Genomic DNA, 18,144 nt, shown 5'->3' with positions numbered 1-18,144 from the left:
GGGCTGCATAAAAATCTTGGTTTACGTAGGAAGAACCTGCCTAAGAGAAATGCACATAAAGCCTACGAAAAGAAAAGAAAAGAAAACAAATACTGTACCTTTACAGGGAGGATACATTGGATGAGGGTGTGGCTAACTGATGAGGACTAATAAGTCCGAAATAGATCTATCTTAGTCTCCTTAGTCTCCCAATGGGCAGCAGAGTGCTTGCTGGCTGCCAGAAAAAAAAGCCTAGAAACTAGTGGATTGTGATTTCACTGAACTAGGGCTGCATAAAAATTTTGGTTTACGTAGGAAGAACCTGGCTAAAGAGAAATACACATAAAGGCTATATTTATAAATATTATTGTACTATTAACGGAGAATATTTGTAGCTCAGGGTTGATCTCTGAGCGTGCTTGTTTTTTTGCAGACGTTTTATTACCCACTCTAGGTAACATCATCAGGACCACTCAAATATTATTGTATTTATTTTCCAATTGCTTCCTTGAGATCCACTAAGAAGAAAAAGCAGGATATACTATTAGCACTAATATCATTAAATAGATAATTATACCTACATATGCATGCTTCCCAAACCTATTGGAAAATCTCACACTGGATGTGACTAATCAGCCAAGCCTTTGCTGCCTATATCAGTTAGTTCTCTGTGATTCGTTCAGATTATTAGTTTGGTATCTGATTCCATTTCATTTATACCTTCAAGTCTTGCAAATCCAGTTCAAAGATTCAGTAGTAATTAGAATATATAAATCATGGTGTGGAGTACCCCTATTGGGAAGGCATAGCAAATAGTCAAAGAAAAACTAGCTGTCCATCACATTTACAAAAGCTGACAGATATGTCTTTTAGCAACAAAAATGAATGCACTCATCCTGCAAACAATGGCCTGGTATTTATTAAAATGGAGTCTTCAGCTTTTCCTTTTAAAAATCCAACTCTTCCATCTTAATATGTATCCTGCAGGATGTTCATATGTGAAATAGATGCAAGGTTCCCTTCCTGTTCCTTGAAATCAGTTTGTTTTGGTTTTCATATAATTCTTCTCTTTACAGTTTCAGCCCTGAGTCATATAGTAGAGATATTCTTGGAGGACTGTGTCACTTTTCACTAGTGATTCAATTGCTTTCACAGAGATTTCTTTATAACTAAAATGGGATCTTCCAGAAAAAAAGATATCCCATTGTGGCATAAATTGGCAAATAAATCGTGGAATCTACTGAATTTCATTGCCAACATTCCTTGCCTCAGAAACTGCATTCCAAAGATACATATATTTATAGACTTCATATACACAATTTCATACATTAGGCAAAGCTATGTAGAAATTTCACATATTTTGGAAAGGTTAAATGCAACATGCATACTCTGTTTTGCTGTAGGGAAGGGCCCTCTAACTATGTGCCAAAACAGCACTAACTATGTATGAGAGAAATATATCAGTATGTTCAATAGAAGCCTCCCTCCCTCCCTTCCTTCCCCTATTAATGAATCAGCCCTCCATCCCTAAAAATATCTTGATAGGTATGGAAAGCTGGTTATGCAGGATATATATATATACATATATGATTGAGAATGAAATACAGTCCAGAAAAAAGACATTATTGGCTCCCAAAAATGCAAAGAAGTAACACATCATGGTCCCATTTATTAAATATTAGTTTCAGTCTGAATAGAGATTCAGACGGGTGGGAGATGGGTGTGTTTGCACTGTTGTTTATTGTGGCTCTAAGACAGGGGTGAAATCCAGCAGGTTCTGACAGGTTCTGGAGAATCGGTAGCAGAAATTTTGAGCAGTTCGGAGAACCGGTAGTGAGTAGTTCGGAGAACCGGCAAATACCATCTCTGGCTGGCCCCAGAGTGGGGTAGGAATGGAGATTTTACAATATCCTTCCCTCAGGAGTGGGGTGGGAATGGAGATTTTGCAGTATCCTTCCCCTGCTACACCCACCAAGCCACACCTTCCAAGCCACACCATGCCCACCACTCCACACCATGCCCACCAAGCTACGCCCACAGAACCGGTAGTAAAAAAATTTGGATTTCACCACTGCTCTAAGATGTGATTTATAATTTACACCAAATTATTAGCCAAATTGTACAATAAGGTTACTGATCTTTCTAATAGCAATTGATCTTCATTTCTCCCTTTTCCCTTTCCTAATATTTTGAAGCCACTATGGGGTCTTAGGATTCCATGTTGTGCCATTGTCAGTGGCTTATATTTGGACCAAAGGCAAAAGTTAAGTGAGAACCTTTCAGAGGCAGATAATATTTCTGTGATTGTTTTATGAATTCACTCTGACAAGTAGGAACAATGGCCACCATTGTTAGGCTGAATTTCTCTGATATATGGTACACTTCTGAAAATAATTCTGAAGTCAGAACTTGATCAATAAGCTAAAGAATAAGAGAATGCATGCTTGACAATTTGGCCAATGAAAAACAGTGAAGAATCAATGGTTGTGGGAAAATATTGCTGATTCACAATTTGTATTTCTGGCCAGCCAAAAAAAACCCTTAACTTGGTGTATTTGGGATTGAAGCCTTTCAGGTTGGAGAAATAGTAAACTATGGTGAATTTCAATAAACAACAGCAAATATCTCTCCTTCTTACATTTTATCTTTAATGGAAGCTATTATTCTGCCAGAATTTTATTTTTATATTACATCTTTGTATAGTGATATCTAAATGGTTTGAGCAAGCAAATATGGGCACCACCTGTCAGGAAGGCTACATCACAAATGGTAGATTCAGTTGTTGTTGTTGTTGTTTTATTTTTTTCATTTTTTTAACCCACTTTTTTTTTTAAAAAAAATACACTTCAAGATAGGAACTGGTAAGGTGAGTTCTGCTGAGAGACAGTGACTGGCCCAAAGTTGCAAAGATGATTTTTCATGCCTAAAATTGGACTAGAATTTAATCTCCTGGTTTCTATGCCAGCACCCTAACCACACAAGATCCTCGTTTTTCCCATCAGTAAAATCCATTTAGCTGAAATGAACATTTATTTTGGAAAGCAACGTCTGATAAAGCAAAAAAAAATATGTATAGTATCAGAGAATATAGCCATCAACAAGCAGGGCTAAGTCTTTTTTCAAACTGCCTACAATTTGCATGCATGTACTTCAGTGGTGGGTTTCAAAAATTTTTACTACCGGTTTGTGGGTGTGGCTTGGTGGGCGTGGCATGGCTTGGTTGGCATGGCTTGGTAGGCATGGTAGGGGAAGGATACTGTAAAATCATCATTCCCACCCCACTCCAGGGGAAGGTTACTGTAAAATCTCCATTCCCTCCCCAATCCAGGGGAAGGTTACTGCAAAATCCCCATTTCCTCCCGATCAGCTGGGACTTGGGAGGCAGAGAATAGATGGGGGCGGGGCCAGTCAGAATTTTTACTACCGGTTTTCCGAACTACTCAAAATTTTTCCAGAACCAGTCAGAACCTGCTGAAACCCACCTCTGATGTACTTGCATGTGTGCATGTTTGTGTGCGTGTGTATGCCTACACATGCACACATGTATACATGCACATACACAGGTTTGTTCTCTTGGATTGGCATCTGTTGCCTCTACTCTTTGACTTTGCTATCTCTTGTGATGGGGGTGGAAAGTAATCTTCAAACAGTTCTTCTGATCTCATTGCCCTTCTTATCTATACCACTAATTATAATACTTAACATCAGGAGTGAAATAATTCCGGTTTGGACCGGATCGCCCAATCCGGTAGCGATGGAGACAGGTGGTTCGGAGAACCGGTAGCAAAAATCCCTGTCCCTCCCCCCCCCCATGCCCAGCTGAGCTGCACAATCATCAGAGGCTTTTTTTTACTTTTAAAAGCATTTTTCTACAACCTATTCAGCCGAAAAAATGCTTTTAAAAGAAAAAAAAAGCCTCTGATGATCGCGTGGCTCAGCTGGGATCATCAAAGGCTTTTAAAAGGAAAAAACCCTTTTTTCTTTTAAATGCCTCTGATGATCCAAGCTGAGTTGCCTGATCGGCAGAGACTTTTTTTCTTTTAAATGCCTCTAATGATCAGGCAACTCAGCTTGGATTGTCAGAGGCATTTAAAAGAAAAGGGTTTTTTTCTTTTAAATATCTCTGACTATCCAAGCTGAGTTGCCTGATCATCAGATGCATTTAAAAGGAAAAAAGTCTCTGCCAATCAGGCAACTCAGCTGGGATCGTCAGAGCTTTTGAAAGAATTTTTTACAACCTCTTCACCGAAGAGGTTGTAGAAAAAATGGTTTTAAAAGCAAAAAAAAAAATTGGCCATGCCCACCCAGTCACATTACCACCACCACCACCATGCCATGCCCACAGAACCAGTAGTAACAAATTTTAGATTTCACCACTGCCCTATGGTATATTTTCAGTGATAGAAAACGCAGATTGCCCTACACAAGGCAGCTTGTAGGAAGGACTGTCAAACACATTAAAATTAGGAGTTAAAAATAGGGGTACACGGCTTCATGGTCAGGATAAATTATGTTTATAGAACCAATACAGGGAGGAGCTTTGCAATTTTGGGAGCAGCCACAATTATCTGATCTCTGGAGCACTCCCAAAAGGGACACTGGGAAGTGCCTCCAGGCATGCCACTCTTGTGAAATCTGCTCCAGGATGCAACAGATCTGTTTATTTCTTAAACACCATATAGACCACACTGCTACTCTGAGGAAGAAATAGCATCACTGCTCTGGAAATCATCTCAGAAGTTATCTTTCTTGCTGAGATTTCAACCCATCTGCCCTACGGCATAAAGAGTTCTAGATTTTATTGAAGAAACACCTGGCGACAAAACAAGCAAGCCATGATTACTGCCTTCTCCTCTCTTATTTGGCTACATCCCAGAGATTACTATTAAAAATGAAGCTGCCTGTGAATTTATTTAGGAAAGCAGAAATATTTAGTGTCAACAGATCCTAATTTTGTACAATAAATAACTCCATGGGATGATGCAGTGTATAACAGTAAGATTTCACATAGCCTGCTGTTTGTGTGGGATTCCTGATTACTCTAAAGTTATTATCGTGCCCTTTTCTTTGCATAACAAAAGCTAGCTGTTAAACTTGAAACCATTCTGGGAAATTGCTTGGATACACAAAGAACATACAGGTCTATCTTTCAGCTGGGTGCTCTTTTCTGAGCCTCCCATAAAGGCTTTTTGTTAACTTTCAAGAGGCCTAAGTACAGTGGAAGTACAGTACTACATCCTCCAAGGCTTTTGGCTGTTTAATTTGCCTTGAAACACAATCATTATAATTGCAGATGTACCATATTCAAAGTTCAAACATTTCCAAACAGTGGGATTAATTACAATTTTAAAAAATTCCTGCATAATTCAAATTAATATAGTCTCAACCCCAAAGATAGAAACATTCTCAGCATTTGGCTCCAATGGCTGCTCCAAAAGGGCTTTGACACCATAATAATAACAACAATTCTTTTTCAAAAAAGAAGAATACAAATAAATATGACAGAGCAAATGCCACATGTTTTGTTTTAATTGAGGACAGTACTAATCCATATGAAAAGAGAATATGGGTCTTAAAATTGTCATCTAGGTTAGTAACTGGTCAGCATGATGAGCAGCTATGGAGCTTACCTTGTCATAGCCTTTGCCATTGAAGAAAGGGATTATATTTCTGTTTAAATTATTTACATTGAAACTGGCAGAGGGTTGCAGGAGGCCGTCATAACTGGGAAATGGAGTTTGGGAGCCCGTTTTCTCTGGCACAGCACTTGGGCCACCACAGGTGCCCCTGACACGAGTAACGAGCTGGCCATGGCCACCCTGGCCACACCCACCACGTCCCTCAGATCAAACACAACCCTGATGCAGCCCTCAATGAAATCGAGTTTGACACCCCTGGACTAGAGGAACCAACCTATCTCCTTATATAGCTTTTGTATTCAGTCATTTAAGAGATGCATGATCTGATTCATATAGACAAACAGGCCCAGCAACCAAATTTTAGACCAATCAATGTTTCCAAGCTGTTTATATACAGTAGGTAGTTCCATGGAGAAAATTGTAGCTGTCTACAATGAAACTAGGTAATGTTCTCTACTCATCTAGAAATCACTGAAATCAATAGGAGTGATTTTGGAGTAGATAAGTATAAGATTATTATGTAAATATCTGTGTCATAAAATGCTCTTTCTTGAATAAATAGCTTTTATAAATGTTACGTTATTGTACATTTCCTTCAATAGCTTGCTTGCTTGCTTGCTTTTTTCTTTCTTTCTTTCTTTCTTTCTTTCTTTCTTTCTTTCTTTCCTTCCTTCCTTCCTTCCTTTCTTCTTCCTTTCTTTTTCCTTCCTTCCTTCCTTTCTTTCCTTCCTTCTTTCTTTCTTTCTTTGCTTTTGTTCTTCCTTTCTTTTGTTCATCCTTTCTCTCATTCTTCTTTTCTCTTTCTTTCATTCTCCCTCTTCCTTCCTTCCTTCCTTCCTCCCTCCCTTCCTTCCATTCCCCAAGCCCAATGACTCTGAGCAGTTCAGCATATAAAATATAAAAAACAAAAAAGTACACTACTGAAAATAAATAAAAAATAGAAAAAGTCAGGAATTTCTTTTTGTTTGTTTGTTTTGCCATTTATTTCCTTCCTGGGTAAGAGCAGCAAGGCCAAGTCTGTAAGTATAGGTAGTAACCTTCAGGTCATGTTGGAATCTTTATGTAGGCATGTCTTATCATGTCCTGTATCAAATCATCACAGGAAACATCAAATAGAAAAAAAGTAAACTATACTAGAAAGATTTTGATCTTTTTTTGGACTTTTTGTAAGAGAAATTAATGTCCAGAGAGATATATAATACACTTGGAAAAACATATTAAACAATGAAGTATTTCAGGAATAATGTCCATTTTAAAATATAGTGCTGGTAAAAGTAGACAAGAGTTTATTACTGATTCTTCTGAATTTGAAACAAACAGCAGTCAGTGAATGGATAAAATTTAGGAAGTACTTGTTCAGTGTTCAACAAGCAAACACTTTCAATTTTAAATGAGATATTATGGTGTGGTAGAATTCCCTCATGTGAAATCCTTCTCATATTGCAATAAAAGCACTTCCGTAAGTTTGTGTGTGTTCATCACTCACACATTGTGAATCACCTACAAAACTTACTTGACAAACTTCTATCTAAAAGAATTTTACGCTAAAATTAGAAGAGATGAAATAATGTGATTAAATAATTGAAAGACCAATTCCAACGGAATGTTAGGGAAGAAAAACTATCAAAAAGAGCATTTGGTGTAGAGCTAATTTCTCATAGTGATGATAAACTTTACTGGATTATTTCAACTACCCCTTCAGGAGATGGGCTTTGTGCTCTAAATGGTTCCTCCCAACTGTTTGGATTATTACTATTTTGTGAGAGAGCTTCTGCCCTGCGTCCTTTCATTTAGGCATTTATTTCCAAGCTTACCCATAATAAATTACTATATAATAAAACAAATAAAATTTATAAAATTTATAACAAAAAATAAATTACTTTCCATTTTTCTCTTAATCAGTTTTTTACCACACACAGCTTACAATGTAGCATTCTCTCTTTCTCTCCCTCTTCGACTTTTCAGCTAAAATTCCATATTATATAGATAAGAAAATATTTTTTTGAATACCTATATAAATAAAGCTTCCTTCCTATTCCACAATCTTCAATTAGTGAAGAGGCTATTTTACTTAAAATCTCTTGGTTGTTGTTTTTTAGAGCTGTTTCCTTTGGCTGTTGGGTTTTCCTTCTCTGAATATCTCATTTGGGATGAAAATAGGGGCTGGTGCAGGGGGAGGTAGAATTATGTGTAACTCCTTCTTCTCACCCTGAATGGTTTAAGCAACCATTTTATTCTTTAAATGCTTTTTCTTGGATAATCCTAGTCAGTCTGGAAAGAATAGCTGGTATTATAATGACATATACAAGCAGTCGTATGGGCAATGTTCCTTTCTATCTCTCTAAATGAATGAATGTTATTATGGTATTCCAAAGCTCCTTTCTACCATAGAATTAAATTAAACCATTTACATGGAGCCAATAACATTGTTCTTAAAATATACCAATTTGATTTAAGCAGAATTTTGGCTTAACTAAAATTAAGGTCATACTTAATATGATCCTGTCTGATTTTACTGCTTCTTAGTTAACAGATATATTATTATATCTGTTTCTATTAAAGTAAACTATATTAAAAATATTATTGAAAATGACAAAAGCGAGATGGCAATATGCAGGTTGTTATAGTCCATAACAACTTTGAACGATTTGTCACTTACTCTCCAATATTTAGCAACAATGTATCAACAAAACAATTTATCAGCAAAATTGATAATACTATTAACATGTCTGGGCCATGTGGTTTTAATAATTTCTCCAGAGCTATAGCAATTGTTGCTGTTAATGATGCAAAAACATGACTTCTTAAGAAGTAGGAAATGGCCACAGGCACTGATGCTCTAGCTTTGAAATTCTGTTGATGAATATTTCATATCCATATCCAAGAGGGATATTTTTTCATGGTGTGCAGAAGATCTATCTGACAGCTAGGAAAAGCACTCAGAAAGCCTGACCTTGATGATGCAGTTCTCTGTGAAAAATTCACAGCCTTCCGTTCATAATATTTAAATAACCTAAATAGTTCTGCTAAATTTCAAAGGACTGCTTCATAAGAGATATTTAACCAAATTATTTTGTGTTAGAGATTTAAAACATGCCATGATGGGTGTTCCAGTATGTTCTCTACTGAACATGAGATTTCATTGGAAATCTTTCCAGACAACAATTACTTGTCCTCCTCCATCACTTTTCTTGACATGTTCCTGTTCCATTTCAATCTCTGTGAGGCTAATCTAGTGAATCGTGGGCCTAGTACTTCTTTTCTCAATCACCCCTGCCACTACCAATAACAATCCTGTTGCTTCTACTTGTTATCAGTGGCCATTGAATCAATAGAGATTTTTGAGTTCTATGTGTTATATGGTTAATTTATAGTTAAGTGAACAATAGTTAGTGACAGCTTCATCTCAGATAAGGACATTCTGGACAATGGTGAGTGTGGCTTGGTGGGCATGGCATGGCTTGGTGGGCGTGGCAGGGGAAGGATACTGTAAAATCTCCATTCCCTCCCCACTCCATGGGAAGGTTACTGCAAAATCCCCATTTCCTCCCGATCAGCTGGGACTTGGGAGGCAGAGAATAGATGTGGGTGGGGCCAGTTAGAATTTTTACTACTGGTTCTCTGAACTACTGAACTAGAACTGGTCAGATCCTGCTGAAACCCACCCCTGATTCTGGAGAAATATTATGACTTGGTGTACTCTAGAAATGGAGACATTATGTGTTCTGGTCTCCCTTAAGGCCTGAGAGCTGGCTGGGTGACTGTGGGTCAGTCAGTCTCTCCCTCAGTCCCAACTCTCTTGTTGCTCTGGAAAAAATAGAAAGTGGGAGCATTATGTACTCTATCTTGAATTGTACAAAGTAAAAGTGGGACGTATCCGTATCTAATAACAATACAGAAAGAAATCAATCTGCCTGCTGCGGACCCAGAGATGGCTTCTAAATCTAATTCACCCACCTAATTTCTCCATCATTATCCTATTCTTGCACCACCGTGCGTCTACTCCCCTACTCTGAGACTCATTTTGATTCCTCTGTATCCTCTCCCCATCTTCATGTATTCTTCCTATAAGCATCAACCTCCCCATATCCCTGCCTCCATCCTCATCTTTATAATCTCTTTCTATTCTAAGTAATATCATTATTAACAAATTAATATTTATTCCTTCCCATATTATCTTTGTAATGTTCCCCACCCCTTTCAATGGCTCTATCTTTTCACAAGAGGGCTCTCAACAAAACGTTTAGGAGCCATGGGGGCTCAGTGGTTAGAATGCAGTATTGCAAGCTAATTCAGTGCCTACTATTAGGAGTTTGATTCTAACCAGCTCAAGGTTGACTCAGCCTTCCATCCTTCCGAGATCGGTAAAATGAGGACCCAGATTGTTAAGGGCAATATGCTGATTCTGTAAACCACTTAGAGAGGGCTGTAAAACCCAGTGAAGTGGTATATAAGTCTAAGTGCTATTGCTATTTAAAGTTTGGTGTGAACTTTTGTACTATGAAATGTGTATATCCCGATCTAGCATCATGTCACCATTCTCTATTCTTATATTTTCTTTTTTTAACCTTTGAATAAGAGTTGAATTGAACAGCTCTTTAAATAAGGGAAGCTTTCAAGCACAGAACTATCCTCTGTTAAGTAAGAGCCACAGACAGTGTTTGTAGGAGAAGTTAAAAAGTTAAGATGGTGATATGACAACACAATGAAAACCCCCCTCCTTTTTTACACACAAAAATCAAAGTAGTGATATGACAGCAAAATCAAAATCCTGCTCCTTTTTGAGTGCACTGTGACACTCTTAAAACAGGCACAGGGCTTTGATCATGCAGTCATGGCTGCCATCTTGCTTTTTTATTTATTTTTTTTATTCCCCGCTTCCCACAAAGGCTTCTGGACTATTTTAGGCCATGCGCCACCACAGCTCTTTGTATTTAGTGATAACAATTTAACTGAAAGCCTTTGAGAGGGGAACTCTTTTAGGATCATTATCTAACTTGAAATGCTACATCTGGCTTCGGCAGCTGAGGATCCTTAGATATTTTTATTTCTTTAAGCCAGCTGGCTAGATTTGCATAGTTTTTTTAAAGGCACTACTGGGCCCAAGGGAATTTAGCAAGGAACGAAAGGAAAAACTGAAAAGCAAATAAGATCTATGTTTTGAGATAATTATGGGAAATTTTGGGGTGTCTCTTTGAGAGCATCTCCATCAGAATCAAACTCTTGGCAGTGGGCAGTGAATTTTCCTTACTCTCACACTCCCCTCACAATGAGGAGGAGATATTCTGCCAAGCTGGGTTTCTAGATACTTGTCTGCAAGAGACGAATCTGAGGAGAGGAGGGAATAGTAGATTTCTGGGGCCTATCAGTATGGCTGGGTTCCTTTGGATGCGCATGGGATTTGCAGAACATGAGATCATGTGGCCGTGTGGATACTTTTTCAGCAGTAGCAGACAGCTGAAGGAACTCACATCCACCTGTACCAGCCAGTCCCTGGGAGTATAATGAATAATCAGGTCTCTGTTTTCTCTTATCTCCCATTGGCATAAAGCCTGGAAGGCATAGAGAACAGCTTTGCTGCCTCAGCCTTCAGTGTTTGTTTGCATCTACAGATAAAGTGATGAGGGGAGCAGGAGGACAGATGTGGAGACTTTGTTTTGTGCTGACCCCACTCTTTTTGTTTCTGTTGTTGGTTCCAGGTCTGGGGTCAGCAGGGTTTCCTAAAATATGAGGGTGCTCTGAAGGAAGTGCAGAAGATCACGCTGTTAGGCACAATGAGCTGTCCATCTCACACAGCAAAAAGGCAGCATACTGTCAATTATTTATTGTTGCATTGTTACCACTAAGAAGAGGGAATTGGCTTTCTTATATCAGTGCAAGAGTAGATTTCTTTTTTACATATATACCTATGGTAGTTTAAGCCTATTGCTTTTTCTTTCTTCTTTCCCACATTTTAAAGGATTCTTTGTTCCATGGCTTTGAAGATGAAAGGGAGGTGTTTGACAAACCTGATATCTCTGCCCCTAAAACTGCTGACTGTTGGTTTAACTTGCTCTGATATCTCTGTAGTTCAGTCTTTTGGATGAACAAGGAAACTGAGTGAAACCTCTTTTAACATTCTTCAGTCATAAGAGTCCAAGAACTATGCATTGCCAGATAATCTGATGCTTTCTGGGAATTGCAATAGGCCTAAAAGAGTAATAGTGGTTATATTCTATTTAATCCAGGGGTGAAATGCTATTGGTTCAGACCAGTTCTCCTGAACCGGTAATAAAAAATGCTACCAGTTGGGCAAACCGGTATTTCCGATGATCAGCTGGGCGACGATCAGCTGTGACGTGTGATTTATCGGGAATCATAGAATCATCGGAAGCACATGCTCGGTAGCAGACTCACAGAATTGGTAGCAGACTTCAGAGGATTTCATCACTGATTTAATCCCTGCAAAGCTCTGAATTGTCAAAGGAGCATCCAAACCTCTGTGATGTTCTTCTATCACAATCTAAGAAGATTTGGCTGAGAAAGAACAACTAGGGGGATTCATATGAGGATATGAATTAAACCCCATTGTAGCCCAGAAACTGAACATTATACTGCATTAGTTCATGGTATACATGTCAATACTATTAAAGACAACATCAAAATATATTTCAACTCAAAAGGAGCCTGGATAGCTCAGCAGACTAATGCATTGTAATTTAACTCCAGCTGTCTGCAATTAGTAAGTTCAAATCTCGCCAGGCTCAACGTTGACTCAGCCTTCCATCTTTTCTAAGGTAGGTAAATTGAGGACCCAGTTTGTGGGGGCAATAAGCTGACTTTGTAAAAATATACAAAAGTATGAAGGCTATTGCTTAACGCATTGTAAGCCGCCCTCAGTCTCCGGAGAAGGGTGGCATATAAATCAAATTTTTTTTAAAAAAACACTCTATTATGGTTTCTGTAGATCACTTTAAGCAGCTTTCCTCAGTCCAATGTTCTTCAAATGCATTGGAGATTGAGGTGCCAGAAGCATACCAGATTGAGGAAGGTATTGTTGTTTATCTTCAGTGCTATAATAAAAATTTCAAAACACAGAAGACATTACTACTCTTGCATACCTCAGGTTATTGACCCAAACGACTTATAGATAGCAGAACTCTAAAGTTAAATAAACAATACAGCCAGAGTCTTTCCATAATGTAATCAATTTTTCAGGTAGATTAACCCCAAACTTTCTATTGTAAGCATATCTGTCTACTTGATTGCTTCAGTAACTCCATTTCCAATATTAACTCACCCACAAAGCACTGTTATTTAGATCTCTGCATGACCACTTTCATTTCCAGTAGAAAAAAGGCAGATAAGGGGAATATTTTCTGATGGATTCTATAGTGAAAAATGTATTTACAATATAATTTATTGGAGGTGTCGCTGGGAGTTATAGTATATTCCTCAACAGTTTTCTTTGTTTGCCTTTGTTATTTTTTTCCTTTTCTAAGGATAAAAATAACAAAGGTAATATCAGACACACTAGGCCCGTGATGACGAACCTATGGCACATATGCCAGAGGTGGCACGCAGAGGCCTCTTTGCTGGCATGCATGTAGTTGCCCCAGGTCAGATCTCTGTGGTGTTTCTTTCGTGAGCTTCTGTTTCCCTGCAAACGACAAAGCAGAAGCTCATGAAAGAAAAAGATCTTACCTTTTGCCGTGCTGCTGGTGTTGGGATGCCCTGCCACCAGCCGGCCAGCTGGTCTTCGGGTCTCTGCTGTGCATGTGCACATGTCTGTGCATGTGTGTTTGCATGTTTGCGTGCATCTTTCAGTTTGGGCATGCACGTTTGTGCAGTTTGGGCACTCAGTGTCTAAAAGGTTCGCCATCACTGCATTAGGCTCAGCTTTACTAGATTTATCCTAATACAATTTGATTAGTCACTGGTTTCATGAACAAAGTTTTTTCAGTTCATGTTTAGAAAAGGCTTATAATGAGAAGCCAACTTTTCTGGAACATGTTGTGAGACATTTTCTAATGGCAATACCCCACAATATATTTGCAAAACATTATGTACAGGACAGGTAGTCTGGTATAAATCATATACCAAGGATGATATGAATTCTGTCTTCACTGGGGCTAGGTTTGTACAATACCCAATGAGGTTGGCTTCAAGATGCTAAGAGAACCCCAACGTGTTCTGGAACAAAGGTTATCAGCTGAAGTCAGTTTATTTCTTTGGACATAATATTCATGCTTCAACACAGCAATCGCATCTTACAGGTTGACTTCAGTTAACAGTGGTAATTGGGACTGGCAATTCCCTCTCTAAGCAATAGAGCAGTAAAGCACAATATCATGTGACTGCATCAATTTACAACAGTTGTAACAATTCCAGTTGCTGTTGTTAAGCAAATCCCACATTGTCTCATGATTGCCATTTGCAAGTTCCTGCTGATTTCCCCATTGGTTTTGCTTTTCAGAAGCTAGCATTGAAGGTCACAAATGGTGATCATGAGACTGCAGGAGGCTGCAATCATCTAATTGTGAGTTGGTTGCCAAGTACCCAAATTGCAACCAGATAACCATGGGGATGATGCAACTAACAGAACTACAAGGACAAGCTGGTGGCAAATTTGGGAGGCCATGGCTCTAGAGCCACCCCTGGGCTTTGAAAATTGAAGACAGTGAAGTCCTGATGTAAACATAGTGTTGGGCTACCACAAGCACACTTCTGCTGTTGAAGGCTAGTTCCAAAGTTCTGATGGTGCCGCTGAGCAGAGCTATTGTTTTTCATACATGACAGAAATCACCTTCAGTCAGTCTTCCAAAATGCCAGCCTTCCAAAATGTCTAGACACCCTCTCCCATCCCACGTGTAAAACAAAGAAACCCAACTGGATCACTTTTGATTTTAAGGACATGTATGTATGGAATTGTTATCATGAAAAACAGTCACCCCATAGATGCGGCTCTTGTTTTGCTTCAAACAAGTTGGCCTCAGACAATAATTAAGCCCAGGATTGATGTTGTTTTTCCATGCTTCTAAGCAGTTTTTGAATTCCTCCAGAGCAAACTGTTTTAGAGAATAAGTCAAATACAAACTATACTGAGCTGGGTAGAAGAAGTTGAAAGGTCTGCGTTTTCCCACCAAAGCTATTTGCAATCAGCTCTGGCGTGGGCGTGCGCGTGTGTGTGCAAGGGTCGTGGCCTCCTTGTATTTTTACAGCCGCTGCCATGATTTCATAATGCTGGCAGCAGCCACTCCAAGGTATTGGCTAGACTTTATTAAGCTAATGACATGCTAAAATGTGGGTATGAACAGAACAACTTTTCTACAGGCAATAAATGCCTATGGCAAATTGCTTTACCCAACAAGTGATCTTTCATTTTCTCAACAAATATTCACTGTGGTGAATATTACATTAACCTCATTTTTTTTTAAAAAAAAAAATGCTCATTGAACATTGGCATTTTGACAGCATTTCTGCTGTAAGAAAACTAGTATGTTTCTATAGGATATCCTATAGAATCCTATTTTTTTCCTGAGCAGTATTCCTGAACTGCATGCTGCATTATATCTATTAACAGTCCTGCTACATGAACACACACACACACACACACACACACACACTGGTTCTGTGGGCGTGGCGTGGTGGATGTGGCATTACTTGGTGGGCGTGGCTTGGTGGACGTGGCAGGGGAAGGATACTGTAAAATTTCCATTTCCTCCTGATCAGCCGGGACCTGGGAGGCAGAGAATAGATGGAGGGTGGGGCCAGTCAGCATTTTTACTACCAATTCTCCGAACTACTCAGAATTTCCACTACCGGTTCTCCAGAACTGGTCAGAACCTGCTGAAACCCACCTCTGCTCCTTAGGTATAGAACAACCGAGGACGCCATTTGCCCTTTATGTGAGAACTTGGAGTGATGTATTTTTAATAGAATCTTGAATTTAAATTTGCAAACCTCCATTAATAAAAGTTGTCTTTCCAAGACAGATTAAATTTTTCCAAATTATCTAATGGTTTTGGTCTTAATGGAACAATTTGATATATCTTATGATGATTACCTAGTTCTTCGCTGAGCATTTATACGAGGGACTTTCCCCTCTGGCTGAGAAAAAAAATATAGCTTTATACATTTGGGGATTTGCTAATGTGTGCTTCCGCTTCTCAGGACTTCTCTGTGATTAAGTATAATTTTTGAAGAGTAATGGAGAATCCTCGCCACATTCGACACAAACATATGCCAAAGAAAAAGAATGTCTATGGACAACATATACTGGTTATTTTGTATGAAGTCGTCATCTCTGTAAACAATTCTGTGCAGCACTGGAAGGAGAACAGGTTTCAGGTTCAATTCCATGCATTTCCAGATATTACTGGAAAAACCATCCTCTGATACCTCAAGTGTCCTTCCTTTATTTGGTATCCTCCAAATCTGTAGAGCCACAAATCCTGCAATACAAAGAGCAACATGTTTAAAATTTATTCTGGCTAGGAATCTCAGTGTTATAAACCAACCAAATATAAAAATGTCTGCTGCGAACTCCACATGGCTCCAGGAAGGGCATCCAGCCAGTAAACGTTCAGCTCCATCCAGTCGCCCCGACTCTACCCCAAATTAGTTACGGAATGAGAGACACCCCGACTTTACCCTGAATTAGTTATGGGATGAGAGTCATTAAAGGAGGAGTTTTTATGCCTGACTAGGTGGCTCAGTGGCTAAGACACTGAGCTTGTCGATCAGAAAGGTTGGTAGTTCTGCGGTTCGAATCCTTAGTACAGGTTTCCTGTGTGAGCAGGGGGTTGGACTAGATGACCTCCAAGGTCCTTTCCAACTCCATTACTGTTATAACACCAGGCTGGAAAAGAACATTAAAGAACTTTAGTCATTGAATGCAGATAATTTTCAAAATAATAGCTTAAAGCCCAGGTTGATGAATATGGGAAGATGTAATTTAATAAATAACCTTGAACATTTTAGGAAAGGAATGGGCAAAGGCTACAGGGAAGCCCACCACCCAGTTAGTTAGTATTTATCTCCAAATTTAGAGGGCAAATTCTTTGACAACTTTAGCATTTACAAAGAAAAAAGAAAAACAATACATGGAGATACAAGTAAGAAAGAACCCTGGTTCTAGAGAAAAAAAAAATACAACAAGCCATTCACTAGCTGTAACAACATTAAAAGTGCCCCCTCCCATCTTATCCCAAAGCCTTTGAGAACAACCAGCTTTTTAACAGTTTTCTAAAAGAGCAGGAGTTTGATCCTGATGGACTCGAGGTTGACTCAGCCTTCTATCCTTTCGAGGTCAGTAAAATGAGGACCTAAATTGTTGGGGACAACATGCTGACATTGTAAACTGCTCAGAGAGTGCTGTAAAGCACTGTGGAGCAGAATATTTAAGTCCAAGTGCTTTGCTATCATTAAATGTCACAACGGTGGAAGTTGTGTGAATCTCTGGAGGGATTTTGTTCCCGAGAAAGTGCACCTCCTGGGTCCTGCAAGATGACCCAGTTTAATTGAAGGGACCCAGGGCATACCTATTCTGCTTGATTGTACTGGATGGACAGAAAGAATTGTAGTTTACCGTCTCCAGATTATGCTGTTAAACCTTTCTGCAAAAAGAATGCAGAACAAGTAATTCATTTAAACAGAGAGAAATCCCAACCTAAATGTTTCATACAATGAAGAGTCATACATGAAAGGAAAACCTAAACTTTCCCAGCAGTTCCTGGGTCAGGGAGTTTTGTTACCCCATTGTGATCCTTGCAGTATAATTGTTATGTTGCTTCCCTATAGGCAGTTGTTTATTTTTATTTTGTTGTTTTTCAATGAATGTATTTTAATCTATTTCTGTCATGTCACATAATATGAGGCCCAGAGTGGCTTTTGCCATGGAGGCAGTCAATAAGGTCACTAAATAAATGAATAAAACTGAACTGTGAATCAAATATAACCTGTCATCCTCAAGGAGTGTATCAAGCAGCAAATTGCAGTGTATCAGTGATTTTAAGAAGTGTGGACTTCAACTCCCAGAATGAGAAATATTGGGCACACATGCCGGAAGTGGCATGCAGAGCAGAGGTGGGTTTCAGCAGCTTCTGACCAGTTCTGGAGAACCAGTAGCAGACATTTTGAGTAGTTCGGAGAACTGGTAGTAAAAATTCTGACTGTCCCCACCCCCATCTATTCTTTGCCTCCCAAGTCCCAGCTGATAAGGGAGGAAATGGGGATTTTGCAGTATCCTTCCCCTGGAGTGGGGTGGGAATGGAGATTTTACAGTATCCTTCCCCTGCCACGCCCACTAAGCCACACCCACCAAGCCACATCCACAGAACCGGTAGTAAAAAATTTTGAAGCCCACCACTGATGCAGAGCCATCTCTCTGGGCATGTGAGTCGTCGCCCATTGCTCTTCTGGGTTCCGGTGTACCAGCCAGCTGATCTTCATGTGCGTGGGAGCGCCAGAAACCGGAAGAGCAGCCGCTTGCTGTGCATGTGAGCCGAGCGGCTGCTCTTCTGGTTTCTGGCACACACATGTGGAC

The sequence above is a fragment of the Pantherophis guttatus genome, chromosome 2, assembly GCF_059756535.1.
Source record: "Pantherophis guttatus breed Tessera chromosome 2, ASM5975653v1, whole genome shotgun sequence".
NCBI classification, from domain to species: Eukaryota; Metazoa; Chordata; class Lepidosauria; order Squamata; family Colubridae; genus Pantherophis; species Pantherophis guttatus.
The sequence above is the reverse complement of the archived record's forward strand: the minus strand, read 5'-3'. Positions refer to the sequence as shown.